Source organism: Hyla sarda, chromosome 6 (genome assembly GCF_029499605.1).
Source record: "Hyla sarda isolate aHylSar1 chromosome 6, aHylSar1.hap1, whole genome shotgun sequence".
Taxonomy (NCBI): Eukaryota; Metazoa; Chordata; class Amphibia; order Anura; family Hylidae; genus Hyla; species Hyla sarda.
The window spans coordinates 137,964,856-137,982,267 of NC_079194.1; positions in this window are offsets into that span (position 1 = coordinate 137,964,856).

Sequence of the window (17,412 nt, forward strand, 5' to 3'; positions counted from 1 at the left end):
CAGAATTTATCCTCTGTCCGCCCCAGAGACTCTTGCCATGTCTGAATACGTCCAGGAAAATTTAAAAAAGGGCTTTATCCGTAAATCCTCCTCTCCTGCCGGAGCCGGATTTTTCTTTGTGTCCAAAAAAGATGGCTCTCTACGTCCTTGCATTGACTACCGCGGTCTTAATAAAATCACGGTTAAGAACCGCTACCCCCTACCCCTCATCTCTGAACTCTTTGATCGCCTCCAAGGTGCCCACATCTTTACCAAACTGGACTTAAGAGGTGCTTATAATCTCATCCGCATCAGAGAGGGGGATGAATGGAAAACGGCATTTAACACCAGAGATGGACACTTTGAGTATCTGGTCATGCCCTTTGGCCTGTGCAACGCCCCTGCCGTCTTCCAAGACTTTGTTAATGAAATTTTTCGTGATCTCTTATACTCCTGTGTTGTTGTATATCTGGACGATATCCTGATTTTTTCTGCCAATCTAGAAGAACACCGCCAGCATGTCCGTATGGTTCTTCAGAGACTTCGTGACAATCAACTCTATGCCAAAATAGAGAAATGTCTGTTTGAATGCCAATCTCTTCCTTTCCTAGGATACTTGGTCTCTGGCCAGGGACTACAAATGGATCCAGACAAACTCTCTGCCGTCTTAGATTGGCCACGCCCCTCCGGACTCCGTGCTATCCAATGTTTTTTGGGGTTCGCCAATTATTACAGGCAATTTATTCCACATTTTTCTACCGTTGTGGCTCCTATTGTGGCTTTAACCAAAAAAAATGCCGATCCCAAGTCTTGGCCTCCTCAAGCGGAAGACGCCTTTAAACGGCTCAAGTCTGCCTTTTCTTCGGCTCCCGTGCTCTCCAGACCTGACCCATCTAAACCCTTCCTATTGGAGGTTGATGCCTCCTCTGTGGGAGCTGGAGCTGTCCTTCTACAAAAAAATTCTTCCGGGCATGCTGTTACTTGTGGTTTTTTTTCTAGGACCTTCTCTCCGGCGGAGAGGAACTACTCCATCGGGGATCGAGAGCTTCTAGCCATTAAATTAGCACTTGAGGAATGGAGGCATCTGCTGGAGGGATCAAGATTTCCAGTTATTATTTACACCGATCACAAGAACCTCTCCTACCTCCAGTCTGCCCAACGGCTGAATCCTCGCCAGGCCAGGTGGTCTCTGTTCTTTGCCCGGTTTAATTTTGAAATTCACTTTCGGCCTGCCGATAAGAACATTAGGGCCGATGCTCTCTCTCGTTCCTCGGATGCTTCTGAAGTTGAACTCTCTCCGCAACACATCATTCCTCCTGACTGCCTGATTTCCACTTCTCCAGCCTCCATCAGGCAAACTCCTCCAGGAAAGACCTTTGTTTCTCCACGCCAACGCCTCGGAATCCTCAAATGGGGTCACTCCTCCCATCTCGCAGGTCATGCGGGCATCAAGAAATCTGTGCAACTCATCTCTCGCTTCTATTGGTGGCCGACTCTGGAGACGGATGTTGTGGACTTTGTGCGAGCCTGCACTATCTGTGCCCGGGATAAGACTCCTCGCCAGAAGCCCGCTGGTTTTCTTCATCCTCTGCCTGTCCCCGAACAGCCTTGGTCTCTGATTGGTATGGATTTTATTACTGACTTACCCCCTTCCCGTGGCAACACTGTTATTTGGGTGGTCGTTGATCGATTCTCCAAAATGGCACATTTCATCCCTCTTCCTGGTCTTCCTTCAGCGCCTCAGTTGGCTAAACAATTTTTTGTACACATTTTTCGTCTTCACGGGTTGCCCACGCAGATCGTCTCGGATAGAGGCGTCCAATTCGTGTCTAAATTCTGGAGGGCTCTCTGTAAACAACTCAAGATTAAATTAAATTTTTCTTCTGCATATCATCCTCAATCCAATGGACAAGTAGAAAGAATTAACCAGGTCTTGGGTGATTATTTACGACATTTTGTTTCCTCCCGCCAGGATGACTGGGCAGATCTTCTACCATGGGCCGAATTCTCGTATAACTTCAGAGTCTCTGAATCTTCCTCCAAATCCCCATTTTTCGTGGTGTACGGCCGTCACCCTCTTCCCCCCCTCCCTACCCCCTTGCCCTCTGGTCTGCCCGCTGTGGATGAAATTTCTCGTGATCTTTCCATCATATGGAGAGAGACCCAAAATTCTCTCTTACAGGCTTCTTCATGCATGAAGAAGTTCGCGGATAAGAAAAGAAGAGCTCCCCCCATTTTTTCCCCTGGAGACAAGGTATGGCTCTCCGCTAAATATGTCCGCTTCCGTGTCCCTAGCTATAAGTTGGGACCACGCTATCTTGGTCCTTTCAAAATTTTGTGCCAGATTAATCCTGTCTCTTACAAACTTCTTCTTCCTCCTTCTCTTCGTATTCCTAATGCCTTTCACGTTTCTCTTCTTAAACCACTTATCATTAACCGTTTCTCTCCCAAATCTGTTCCTCCCACTCCTGTTTCCGGCTCCTCGGACATCTTCTCCGTCAAAGAGATTCTGGCATCCAAAAAGGTCAGAGGGAAAACCTTTTTTTTAGTGGATTGGGAGGGTTGTGGTCCAGAAGAGAGATCCTGGGAACCTGAGGACAATATCCTAGACAAAAGTCTGCTCCTCAGGTTCTCAGGCTCTAAGAAGAGGGGGAGACCCAAGGGGGGGGGTACTGTTACGCCGAGCGCTCCGGGTCCCCGCTCCTCCCCGGAGCGCTCGCTACACTCTCCTCACTGCAGCGCTCCGGTCAGATCCACTGACCCGGGGCGCTGCGATACCGCCTCCAGCCAGGATGCGATTCGCGATGCGGGTAGCGCCCGCTCGCGATGCGCACCCCGGCTCCCGTACCTGACTCGCTCTCCGTCAGTCCTGTCCCGGCGCACGCGGCCCCGCTCCCTAGGGCGCGCGCGCCGGGTCTTTGCGATTTAAAGGGCCACTGCGCCGCTGATTGGCGCAGTGGTTCCAATTAGTGTTATCACCTGTGCACTTCCCTATATCACCTCACTTCCCCTGCACTTCCTTGCCGGATCTTGTTGCCATCGTGCCAGTGAAAGCGTTTCCTTGTGTGTTCCTAGCCTGTGTTCCAGACCTCCTGCCGTTGCCCCTGACTACGATCCTTGCTGCCTGCCCCGACCTTCTGCTACGTCCGACCTTGCTTCTGTCTACTCCCTTGTACCGCGCCTATCTTCAGCAGCCTGAGAGGTTGAGCCGTTGCTAGTGGATACGACCTGGTCACTACCGCCGCAGCAAGACCATCCCGCTTTGCGGCGGGCTCTGGTGAAAACCAGTAGTGACTTAGAACCGATCCACTAGCACGGTCCACGCCAATCCCTCTCTGGCACAGAGGATCCACTACCTGCCAGCCGGCATCGTGACAACAGCTAGTGGTTCAATAAAAGTTAGAAGTTTTATCGAGTGACACTGGATCGTATTGCTTCTTTCTCATGGATTATATGCCATTCATTCCTCTAACAGAATTCACTTCTCACAATCCCTGCAAAAAAACTGTGCAAATCCCTAATTTGGGCCTCAAATGTATCTCTTCCTCCATGGATCTCTCTTCCTCTTGAACCCTGTCATAGTTCAAAAAAACAGTTTAGGGCCACATATGAGAGGTATTTCCGTACACAAGAGAAATTGTGTTAACCATTTTGGGGGGCTTTTGCTCCTTTTACCCCTTATGAAAAGGAAAACTTGCGGGCTACACCAACATGTTAGTGTAAAAAAGTTGTATTGTGTACACTAACATGCTGGTGTTGCCCCATATTTTTCAGTAAGAGGTAAGTAGAAAAAGACCCACAAAATTTGTAACACAATCTCTCCCGAGTACAGAAATGCCCCATATGTGGGCGTAAAGTGCTCTGCAGGAGCACAATATGGTACAGGAGTGAGATGATTTTCATTGGTTGATAGGCAGAGGTTCTGACATAAACGCTAAAAAATATACCCACATGTGACCCGATTTTGGAAACTACACCCCTCAAGGAATGTAATAAGGCGTGCAGTGAGCATTTACACCCCACAGGTGTCTTACAGATTTTTGGAAGAGTGGTCAGTGAAAATAAATAAAATCAAATTTTTTATATTGATGGACCACTGTTCCAAAATTTGTCAAATGCCTTTGGGGTGTAAATTCCTTAAGGGGTGTAGTTTCTAAAATGGGGTCATATGTAAAGGGTTTCCACTGCTCTGGTACTATAGCAGGGCTTTATAAACGCAGCATGGTCCCCAACATCTGTTCCAGCCAAAGGCACTATTCAAAAGTACAACGGTGCACCTTCACTTCTGAGCCCTGCCATGTGCCTGCAGAGCACTTTGGGGGAGATTTATGAAAACCTTTTCCAGAGGAAAAGTTGGCCAGTTGCCCATAGCAACCAATAAGATCGCTTCTTTCATTTTCAAAGAGTCCTGTGAAAAATGAAAGAAGCGATCTGATTGGTTGCTATGGGCAACTGCATTACTCTTCCTCTGCATAGGTTGTGATAAATCTCCCTCTTTATGTCCACATATGGGGTATTTCTGTGCTCAGGAGAAATTGGATTCTAAATTTTTTGTTGCTTATTCTCATTTTACTCCTCGTAAAAAGTAAAAGTTTGGGGCTACACCGTCCAACATGTTAGTGTAATGAATTAAATTTTTCATTTTATAGCCCTCTGTTCCAAAAGTTTGTTGGACACCTTTGGTGTCCGAATGCTCACTGCACCCCTTATTACATTCCTTGAGGGGCATTTTTAAAATGGAGTAACATGTAGGGGGTTCCCACTATCTAGGCCCCATGGGGGCCTTGTAAATGCAACATGGCCCCCAAAAACTTCTTTCTCCAAAAGCCAAATGTTGCTCCTTCCCTTCTGAGCCCTGCCGTGCGCCCGGGGATTTTTCTAATTTTACACCTCTAAATATGAAAAATTAGGGGTTACACCAGCATTTTTGTTGAAAATGTTACATTTTTATTTTCATGTTGGGGCTTTGTAAGTGTGATATGACCCCTAAAACTTTCCAGTAAAATTCTCTCTCAAAAAGACAAGTGTTGCTCTTTTCCTTCTGAGCCCTGTTGGGCACTCGCAGAGTACTTTACACCCGCATATGGGGTATTTCCCTTTTTGGGAAAAATTGGGTTATAAATTTCATGGGGCTTTTACTTCTTTTCCTCCTAGTGAAAATTAAAAATTAAGGGTTACACTAGCATTTTAGTTTAAAAATTAAAATTTTTCATTTTCATGGCCTACTGTTCCAAAATTGGGTGTATATGGGGGGGGGGGGGGGGGGGGGGGTATTTCCACTGTCCTGGCACCATGGGAGCCTTATAAATGCGACATGCCCTCTAAAAAAATTTTTAGACAAATTATTTTTGTGTGACTTACCTTGTGAGCCCTGCGCCAGCAGAGCACTTTACATCCACATATGGGCTGTTTCCATACTCGTAGGAAATTGGGTTAAAATTTTTAAGGGGCTTTTTGTCAAAATTTGGAGCTACAACAACATGTTAGTGTAAATTAAAAAAAATTTTACCTCCAATTTGCTGCTATTCCTATGTAACACCGAAAGGATTAACAAACAGTCTGAATGTCATTTTGAATACTTTGAGGGTGCAGTTTTTCTAATGGGGTCATTTATTTATTAACATGACATCCCCTCAAATCCACTTCAAACTGAACTTGTCCCTAAAACTTTTTAAAGAAAAATTGGGAAATTGCTGCACAAAAAAATTATGCAAGTATTGACGAAAATTTACAACTATCTTAAAGGTGTACTCCAGCCCAAATACATCTTATCCCCTATCCAAAGGATAGGGGATAAGATGTATGATTGCGGGGTCCCACCTGTGATTGCGAACCAACCAGCGCTGGAGGCTCTAAGTATGTAGCGTGACGACCAAGGGGCCGGAGTATTGTGACATCATGACTCCGCCCCCGTGTGTTGTGACGCCCCCTCAATGCAAGTCTATGGGAGGGGGCGTGACGACCACGGGGCCGGGGTATCATGACATCACGACTCCGCCCCCCATGTGACATCACCCTCCGCCCATCAATGCAAGTCTAACGCGGAGTTGTAACGTCACAATACTCCGGCCCCGTGGTCGTCACGCCACACACTTGGAGCCTCCTACACTGCAGAGAGCACACAAAAGTGGGTGCGCAATGACCGATTGCGGGGGTCCCCAGCGGCAGGATAGGTGATAAGATGTATTAGGGCCGGAGAACCCCTTTAAAGTTGAATATGCATTAATGCAAAAAGTGGCACAAAAATGAAAATGGAAGAAAATGTCCTTAAGGCCAAAATGGGCTGAGTCCTTAAATGGGCACTGTCACCAACTTTATTTTTTGATATGTTGTAGTACTTATGTACTACAACATATCTCTAATATACTTTTATTATTTTTTTTTTTCATTAAAAAGGTTTAATTTACATTTAAAAACCGGCCACTGAAAAAGGACTGATTTTGGAGTGGCAATCAGTCCCTTTTCAGTTAGGCTGCACTCGCTCCCTGCCTGTCAATCAGACAGGCGGGAGCGAGCGCATTGGCTCCCCGGCCACTGGCTGGGAGGCCACTCCTCCCGCACATCGCCGCCGCCGCCTCGTTGCCGCCGCTGTCCCTGCACGCCCGAAGCCGGACTCTGCAGTAACTGCAAGTGTAATGAGGGAACGGGGTATGCGGGGCGCGGGGGGGGGGGGGAGGAGGGAACGGGCTAATGCCGTAGCGGGGGGGGGGGGTAACGGGCTAGCAAGAAAATAAAAAATAGGATGGTGGGAGCTACCCTTTAAGGTGTTATTAACCCATCCAGGACGAAGGGCATACAGATTTCGAGCTAATTCAAAATCTGCCAAAATCCCTTAAAATATAGCTTTTATTAAATGACACTTTAAAAATCAATTAATCAAATTATCAAAACCTGTGCACAGGAAAAGTTGCTGAGTTGCCCATAGCATCCAATCAGATCGCTTCTTTAAATTTGCAGAGGCCTTGGGCAACTCAGCAACTTTCCTCTGGACAGGTTTTGAAAAATCTTCCTCAATATATATATAAATAGACAAAAGCTCTACAACATGCTGGATCCAATTAGATTGCACCGTGGAATATCAGTAGAACGTGGATATTCGTGTATTAATCAATATTTTCGATATACACAAAAGAAGCACCCTTGTCCTTAAATGGGTTTGAACCGTTCTCATGAGTGAAGAATGGTTTAAACCCAGTGGGTCCCAGTTGCTGCAGGCAGCCAGGACCCACGGCCAATGCTGGGCACCCCAATCGGGTCGATGCCCGGCATTAACCCTTTAGACGCCGTAATCAATGTAGATCGCGGCGTCTAAAATGCAGGCTAACAGCGCCAGTAGCTCAGTGGAGCTGATCAGGACATCTGTGGCAACATCATTGGTCCCGATCAGCTGAGTAGACGGCAGGAGGGCCCTTACCTGCCTCCTCGCTGTCCGATCGGTCTTCTGCTGCTCCTAGCCTGCTATGCAGACTAGAGCAGCAGAGTGCTGATAATACAGATCTATGCTATGCTATGCTATGGCATAGCATAGATCAGTATATGCAAAAAATAAATAAAATAAAAGTGAATTAACCCCTAACTTCCCTATAAAAAGTTTGAATTGCCCCCCTTTTCCCATTTTTCAAATAAAACAATGTAATAAAAAATAATCATATGTGGTACCGCCGTGTTCATAAATGTCGGATCTATTAAATTAAAATTGTGCATTTTTGGTCACTTCATATACCATAAAAATGTATAAAAAGTGATCAAAAAGTCCCATCAAAACAAAAATGGTACCAATTAAAACTACAGACCACGGCACAAAAAATGAACCTGCATATAGCCCTGTATGCTCAAAAAAAAAAGTTATAAGGTTAAGTTTCCACTTGTTTTTTTACTGGCAGTTTTTGAGCCAAAGCCAGAAGTGTATTCAGAAGGAACAGGACATATAAAGGTAGGACTTACACTTCTCCCCCTTATGTATCCACTTCTGACTTTGGCTCAAAAACTGCAGTGGCAATATTCCAAAAACTGCCAGAAAAAAAAAAAAAAGTGGAAACTTAGCCTGAGGGTCAGAAGATGAAAGTAGTAAAAATAAAATAAAAACGACATAAATTGGGTATCCTTGTGAGTGGTGACCATATGGACCTATAAAATAAAGATAAGGTGTAATTTTTACCGAAAATTGCACTGTGTAGAAACGCAAGCCCCCAAAATTTACATTACAAAGAACAATTGGTGGCGCAGAAAACAAGCCCTTATATGGGTCTGCCGGGGCAAAATTTAAAGCATTATGACTTTTAGATGGGAAGGAGGAAAAAACAAAAGTGCAAAATGAAAATTGGCCTGGTCCTTAAGGTCAAAATGAGCTTCGTCCTTGAGGGGTTAATAATAATAATGATAATAGATCTGCTGAAAACTCGTTGGCCCTGTGCACATTTCTCCCCACTTTTCAAGCTGCATAATACTGGTGCAATTAAAGTGCAAGTCTGGCGTTGCTCTCCCACTCGTTCTGCAAAGTTCGTCATGGAGAGACTTTGCACTCTCTGGGTGATACAGTTGCCGAGGCAACAGTACCAACGATCACTAATGATTTCTGTGTGTGAATCCTATAAATTTGAAAAGGGCTCGTGTATGGAACTCGATCGGTGTCATGCAGTTGCCTCAGCAAATATATCGCACAGCTAAACTTCCTCTAAAATGACACTTTCTGTCTTGCCATGTCTTACAATTTGTCTTTAATGGTATAAACTCCAGAGATGTTCATGCATCTTGCTGCGTTCCTCCATTTGGCATTCAGAAGTAATGAATGCTGGATACTAAACAAATGAGGACAACTAATGCATGTTGTCATCAGTTGTGGCATCAGTTGCATTGAGTTTTAGGCTGGGTTCATGCTGGACATATGTGACCTCAGCATTATTCTTTCATAAGAAAACCACAGGGGGTAAACCTGCACATAAAAACATACCTGTAGTAATACACACTATGCATCACAGAGGAGAAAAAAAAGAGGGGCAGTTGTTTAAGTTTTTCTTATGTTAAGTTTTTTAGGCCAAAAAATGCTAACCGAAATGTGTCTCTCTCGCAGTCTCACATCCACCTGAAGGAATTCCGATGCTGTTACAGTGTACGCAGGGCCAGGCATTGTGCTTTGTCTTCACTGGATGAAGTTACGGCAGCTCCATTAGTGTAAATGGCCAATTAATGACTGTGAATGACTGTGCTGAACATGAGCTGCAGCTTAGGAAGCCATCACAGCTCGATGTAAGACACTTAGAGTTATTGTGAGTGATCTGATCACCAGACATTGCCACTTCAAGTGCCCGCCACCTTCCTCAGGAAGCAGATTGTTTGTGACTGTTAAGACACATTTTGTATAGTCCTTATGAGCATGTCCATATGTTTACTGCGCAGAGGAAACATTTGTTCTGCAGCAATAACAGCAGAGAAGCACTGAGAAATATGTTCTCTCATCTGTAACAGACACTGTTCTTGCTCTCTAAGGAGTAGAGAGTATTTCTACAAAACCCTGTATCGAGAAAGGCTAGTACAGTCTCCTAAGCAAGAAAGTTCGAATTCAAAGGCTATGTTCACACATCTTTTTATTTTTACATTATGTCTGTTTTTCATGTTTTTTTTTTAAGGCTGTAAAGAAAATATATGTGGGAACAATGGGCAGTTTTACTATTAAATTCAAAAGATGTATGAGTATAGACAATCCTCTGTCAGCTAAGTTGTCACAGCGTGCGCTCCGGTCCCCTTCCCCGGACCGGAGCGCCCGCTCCCACGGCCTACTGCCTCGGGATCTCGGCGTCCCCTGATCAGTCACACTGACCGGGAGCCCGGGTTCCCTTGTGTCGGGGACGCGGCTGCCGTGACGGCTGGTCCCCATTCACGCGCCGCGTCCCTATTCCACTTACCTGGCGCCCCGCTCCCTGCGCCGTCCACCTCCGCCTCCCGGCGCGTGGCCCCGCTCTCTAAGGCGCGCGCTCGCCGCCTTCAGTAAATTTAAAGGGCCAGCGCACCGGTAATTGGTGCGCTGGTTCCTCACTTCCCCTGTCCTTCCCAATAAAAGGCACCTGCCCCTGCTGGATCTTTGTGCCCTAGTGCCTCTGAGAAAGCGTTCCATATTGTGTGTATTGCCTTGCCTGTTGCCAAACCCGTTGCTACCGCCTACTCGCCTTTGAACCCTTGCCGCCTGCCCTGACCTCTGCTACGTCCGACTACGCTCCTTCCTGCTCCCTGTGTACAACGCCATATCAGCCGCCAGAGAGATCGAGTTGCTACTGGAGGATACGACCTGGTGGTTACCGCCACAGCAAGTCCATCCCGCCTTGCGGCGGGCTCTGGTGAAAACCAGTAACCACTTAGAACCGGTCCTCTGGTACAACCCGCGCCATCGCCTCTCTGGTCCAGAGGATCCACTACCAGTCCTGCCTGTACGTGACATAAGTACAGCAATTGCACTTATCTCTCATTTGTATGGGCACTTATACCAGAGTAGCACAGGCCAACCTAGGTGTATGGTGGCCTCCCGACTCTCCACTAACTGATGGGGTCAGTGGAGAGAAGGGTCAGGCATGTTGAACACCAGTAAAAAAAACTAATATTTGGTTTTGCTGCATGCTAAACTAAAAAGATATAGGCCGACATTTATCATTGTCTTTTGACTGTTTTTTGTGTCTACAAAAGTGATTTAAACGTTTATCAGGGGAAGGGCTTATTCACATTTAGTACAACATATTTTTTCCATAGGCATAGCATTTATCATTGTTATTGCCACTCTCTTTATAAGACTAAGTTTCCACTTGGTTTTTTTTCTGGCAGTTTTTGGAATACTGTCACTGCAGTTTTTGAGCCAAAGCCAGAAGTGTATTCAAAAGGAATCGGACATATAAAGGAAGAACTTACACTTCTCCTCCCTTATGGATCCACTTCTGACTTTGGCTCAAAAACTGCAGTGGCAGATTTCCAAAACTGCCAGAAAAAAAACAAGTGGAAACTTAGCCTAAAGGCTGCTTGTATTCCTGGAGCACCTATCACATTTCTCCTTTTAGATTCCAGGATCAACTTTGGCTGTGAGATCTAAATGGTTAATGCATGATCGACACTATCTGCTGATAGCAGCCATTTCTCAGTCTATGAAGCAAGAGCTGCTCCTGCACTTGCATCATAGACTGTTAATGCTAATTGATGTAAATATATAGTTGATTTTGTCTTAAAGGGGTATTCCGAGACTTATTTTATTTGACTATGCTAAAGGGGCTGTAAAGTTACTGTATTTCTTAATTTAATGTCTGTACCTGTGTTTCATGGTGGTCTCGCAATTCTTCTGCGCTTTTTTTCCAAGGTTTATTTTTAACAGCATACAAAATGACAGTCTCAGGTTTTCTCAGGTTGCAGTGTGGCCCGAGACATTACATCACTAGTCAGGTGATGAAAGGGAGCCTGTCTTTGCTTCAATGGGTAGAGCGTCCGCTGGGTGGGAGGGAGATCATTCTGCAGGGAATTGTAGTTTTGTAACAGCTGGAGGCACCCTGGTTAGAAAACACTAGTCTATTGCATTGAAGGGAGCACAGGTATGTTTCAATGGGTAGGGTGGCTGATGTGTGGGAGGGAGAAAATCAATAGTGAACTGCAAAATGCCAGATCCACTTGGAGTTTTTCATTTCGGCATTTTTTTAAAAATCTTTTGGGCACTTTTTCATCTCTTTTGGGCTCAGAGGCTGGTTTTCAAAAACGTCCTCAAATTCAGAGTATGGCTTTTTTGGGGAAAATCTAGAAGTCTATGGAATTGAAAGAACACCAAGTGGGTTTTAACTTTAGTGTTTCTGCAGGCAGTTTTTGTTCTTTTTTTGGACTTTTGCATCCAAAAATGTGATGCAGATACTTTTTTTGTTACATTTTGTAAGGTACCATTTAAAAAAAAAAAAAAAAAAGATACAGTAGTGATGGAAAAATTTTATTTTTTGTATATTTTTTTGAACAAAATTTTTATTAATTTTTAAACAGGGATCAATTTATTTGAGCTGGCCAGCAATAAAAAATATGTAGAAAGGGGCCATTCAATTATAAAAATAATATATTTCTTACAATTAATTTTGTAAAACTTTTTATTAGTTATGTATTTTAATTATGTATTTAATAAAATGTGTTTTTTTTAAAACTTTTTAGGTAGTACTACTACTCCCAGCACGGAACAGACTGTTCCATGATGGGAGTAGTAGTACCTGTACTAATAGATCGCAGCGGGTGTCACTTCTGACACCCGCTGCAATCCTCTGGTATAAGCTATAGAAGCCGCGGCACGCTGCACTTGTCTGCTCCCCTTCACAGACTCATATTTCCCGCTGAGAGCTGTGAATGGACAGATAGTGTTGGCTACTCACAGCTTTCTGCGGCATATACGAATCGAATTTTTCATGAAATTCGGAACGAATTAGACTTCGTAAGCTTCAATTCGCCCATCTCTAACTTTGTTCCATCAGGCTCAGTAATTGACACCTATGGAGGTGGTGTATATTTTGTGACTTGGTGTTGGAAGTCGGCCATAAAGTCGCATATGAGGAGGGCGCATCCTTGACGCACCCCCTTCCGAGCGCTCTTGCAGTCTTTACATAGTTGAAAAAAGACAAAAGTTCATCAAGTTTAACCTATAAGGGAAGTTTACTAACCTGCACCAACCGTGCAAATGCATGAAGATTGGCACATTTTGAGCAAAATCATCACTTCTGTTTAGAAATGGGCATCTTTTTAGCATTTGCGCCCCTGGCGCAGCTTAGAAAATCGCCCTCATAAGTTCAACTTGATGGGCTCTAGTCTTGTTTTTCCTCCCTTATTAACTATGTAACCAACTACAGTGCACCCATTCTTGGAAAATACATTTATGAAACACCTGTGCAATAAAAAATGTTTACCGCACCTCTACATATGTCCCTAGAGTGTACTTTCTGTAATGGGGGTCATTTTTGGGTCTTTTAAAATTTTATTTCCCTCAGAATCTCTACAACTATCAGGCACCCCTGTCTAAGTCCATAATTTAGGCCTCAAATGCGCATAGAGCCCTGTCGTATTTCCTGCCAACAGTCTAGGGCCACATATGGGGTATTTCAATACTCGTGAGAAATTGTGTTACAAATTTGAGGGGGCTTTTTCTCCTTTTAGCCCTTCTAAAAATGACAACTTTGGTGCTACACCAGCGTGATAGTGTAAAAAAAACAAATTTACACTAACATGCTGGTGTAGCCCCAATTCTTTCATTTCACAAGGGTTAAAAGGAGAAAAAGCCCCTCCAAAATTTGTGTGGTGTCCCGGTACAGGACCTGGTCCTGTCCCTGTCTAAAGTCCCCTCAGCTAGAGTCCCTCCATTTCCACAGGGCTCTCCTGTGAATATATTTTTGTATAGTATATAAATGTATAGGACCTACCCAGGTCACGTGGTATATAATAATGGTTGTATAGATGTTTAGGACCTTCCGGGTCATGTGATGATGTCATGTGATGTACCCAGAGTTGTCTGGGTTCAGGACTTACAGGCTTTGCAACCAATGGGATTAGTCCAGCCCCCCTAAAGACTATTAGTCCCAGCAAAGCCTGTGAGGAACCTGCCTCCTGGTTACCTCGAGAGACACTGGGCAAGATTTATCAAAACCTGTCCAGAGGAAAAGTTGCTGAGTTGCCCATAGCAACCAATCAGATCGCTTCTTTCAATTCTTAAATGCTTTTCAAAAATGAAAGCAGCGATCTGATTGGTTGCTATGGGCAACTCAGCAACTTTTCCTCTGGATAGGTTTTGAGAAATCTCCCCCACTGTGTAATTGTAAAGACTGTTGCATAAAAGTTCAAGTAAATGTTTCCAGTTATCTCCTAAATTCTGCTGTGGACATTCCGTTTAATATCCCTGCCATTTGTGGGCCGGTTGGCGGCAGGACCTCCAATACTAAGCAAACCGCACCCTGGAGTCACGACAAGTAAGGATTAATACCACCAGACCCTGTAATATCATTGCAACACCCCAGACACCATATTTGTAACAAAACTTTTCCAGAATTACGTTTCTGGAATTACACCCCATGTGGACAAAAAGGGCTTTGCAAGCGTACAGTAAGGGTCAGTAGTGAGAGAGCACCATGTACATTTGATAACTAAATTGGTGATTTATACTGCAATGTCTAATGCAGTTTTTTCTCCTTTTATGTAAAAAGTATACATTTTCATTTCATAGTTCACTGTTCCAAAAATGTGTCAAACACCTGTGGAGTCGTAATTCTCACAGCACCTATTGTTACATTCCTTGAGAGGTGTAGTTTCCAAAATGTGGGAACTTTAAAGGGATTTTTCATGTTTTTTGCACCACAAAGCCTCTGCAAACGGTGAAATGGTAGTGAAAAGGTTCCCTAATCAAATGGTGGCCTCAAAATCGGCTAGGTATTCCTTCATGTCTGAGGCCTATGGCTGACTCAAAAAGCACACTAGGGCCACATATGGGATTTTCTAAAAAATCTGCAGAATTAAGGCAAGAAGTATTGAGTTGCATTTTTGTGTTAAAATCTGAGAAAAGTTGATAAAATCGGAATATCTGCAAAAAAAAAAAACAAAAAAAAGGGGAGATTTTGACTTTTCTTCTCTACTTTGTTGCAATTCCAGGCAGAAGATTGCGAGGGTCCCAGTGGTCAGACCTTCAGCCATTAGACACTTATTCCCTATCATTTAAATAGATCATTTCAGTTTTACCGTGTTCTGTGGGTCAACACAATTAAAACGATACCCATGTTGTTACATGCTTTTCTGTTATTGTACTTATAAAAACAATTTCCTATTCTGACCCCCTATAATTTTTTTTATTTGTAAAATGGGAAAAGGGTATGATAACATTTTTATTAGGGGGAGGGACTTATTCAAATTTATTAAAATGTGTTTTTTTAAGTCCATATAGGGGACTATTTAGCCAGCTCAGTGCTATCCACAATCAACTTGCATAGTGTGCAAGAAGGCAGACCATACAAGAGAATTTTTTTAGAGCAAGTCTTAGAGCACTTGACAATTGCTCTGGCTTCAATTTTGACTCATCGGACTACATAAAATGTTTAGAACGCCTGTGGTGCAAGGCCGGAGATCACAGGGGTTCGGCTGCTGGATTATTTGGAAAAAAGATAGGATGTCTAGGGGTGGAGTACCCTTTTTAGTATCTTTAAGGGAGAGCAGTGCGTGCCAGGCACTCACTGCTAATGACTGGCAGCGGCGATTCCGCTGCTGCCCGTCATTAACCCTTTAGAGATGCCGTGATCAATGCCACTCAAGGTGTCTTAAGTGAGAGTATAAGTTCCAAGCTAGCTCAGTGAAGCTCCTCTGTCCCCCTGCGATCACATACGATTAGCTAAAATGACTGAGGGTCCACTTACATGCCTCCTGCCACCGATCACTGATGCAGCCTAGCTTAGCCAGGCTATATAAGTGGATCGGCGAGCTCGCTGTGTAATGTTATGCCTAAGGCATAGCATTATACAGTGAATGCAGTCTATGGGGACTTAAAAATAAGTCTCTAAAATTATATAAAACCTCTTTAAAAAACAAAAAATTATCTCTGGAGCTCACGTGTTTGCTTTCTTTATCTGTAGCTGCCACTGTATTTTAAAGATGCTCCAGTTTTTTCTTAGTTGTCACCTACTCATTGCTATTTGTGCTGCTTGCGTACCACCGTTTGTTGTGGTTTCTATTTATGTCTGTTTTTGTTAATAATCAAAAATTAATAAACAAAAAAATATATGCAGTCATGGCCGTAAATGTTGGCACCCCTGAAATTTTTTAAGAAAATGAAGTATTTCTCACAGAAAAGGATTGCAGTAACACATGTTTTGCTATACACATGTTTATTCCCTTTGTGTGTATTGGAACTGAACCAAAAAAAGGGAGGAAAAAAGCAAATTGGAAATGATGTCACACCAAACTCCAAAAATGTGCTGAACAAAATTATTGGCACCCTTTCAAAATTGTGGAAAAATAAGATTGTTTCAAGCATGTGATGCTCCTTTAAATTCACCTGGGGCAAGTAACAGGTGTGGGCAATATAAAAATCACACCTGAAAGCAGATAAAAAGGCGATAAGTTCACTTAGTCTTTGCATTGTGTGTCTGTGTGTGCCACACTAAGCATGGACAACAGAAAGAGGAGAAGAGAACTGTCTGAGGCCTTGAGAACCCAAATTGTGGAAAACCCATGGCACTGTAGCTAATCTCCCTGGACGTGGATGGAAGAGAATTTTTTTTATTTATTTATATAGAGCCTACAGATTCCGCAGCGCAAAATTGATGAAAAGTGTCAACGAAGGATAGTCCGGATGGTGGATAAGCAGCCCCAAACAAGTTCCAAAGATATTAAAGCTGTCTTGCAGGCTCAGGGAGCATCAGGGTCAGCGCAAACTATCCGTCAACATTTAAATGAAATGCTATGGCAGGAGACACAGGAAGACCCCACTGCTGACACAGAGCCATAAAAAGAAAGACTACATTTTGTCAAATGAACTTGAGTAAGCCAAAATCCTTCTGGGAAAAAGTCTTGTGGACAGATGAGACCAAGATAGAGCTTTTTGGTAAAGCACATCATTCTACTGTTTACTGAAAATGGAATGAGGCCTACAAAGAAAAGAACACAGTACCTACAGTGAAATATGGTGGAGGTTTAATTATGTTTTGGGGGTGTCTCGCTGCCACTGGCACTGGGTGCCTTGAACGTGTGCAACGCATCATGAAATATGAGGATTAACAATGGATTTTGGGTCCCACTGTACAACCCAGTGTCAGAAAGCTGGGTTTGCATCCGAGATCTTGGGTCTTCCAGCAGGACAATGACATACATCAAAAAGCACCCAGAAATGGATGGCAACAAAGTGCTGGAGAGTTCTGAAGTGGCCAGGAATGAGTCCAGATCTAAATCCCATTGAACACTTATGGAAAGATCTTAAAAGTGCTGTTGGGAAAAGGCGTCCTTCCAATAAGAGAGACCTGGAGCAGTTTGCAAAGGATTCATGCTGAGAGGTGTAAGAAGCTTATTGATGGTTATAGGAAGCGACTGATTTCAGTTATTTTGTCCAAAGGGTGTGCAACCAAAGGGTGCCAATAATTTTGTCCGGCCCCTGTTTGGAGTTTGGTGTGACATTATGTCGAATTTGCTTTTTTACCTCCCTTTTTTGGTTTAGTTCCAATACACACAAAGGGAATAAACATGTGTATAGCAAAACATTTCAGGGGTGCCAACATTTACGGCCATGACTGTAAATGTTTATAATTCTGCACAGTAAATGGTGTAAACATTTAAAAAAAAAATACAGATTATTAATCATATCATATATTAGGAAAAAAATTCCCCTCAAAACAAAAATGTTACCGATAAAAACTACAGATCACAGCACAAAAATGGAGCCCTCATATATCCTTGTACACAGAAAAATAAAAA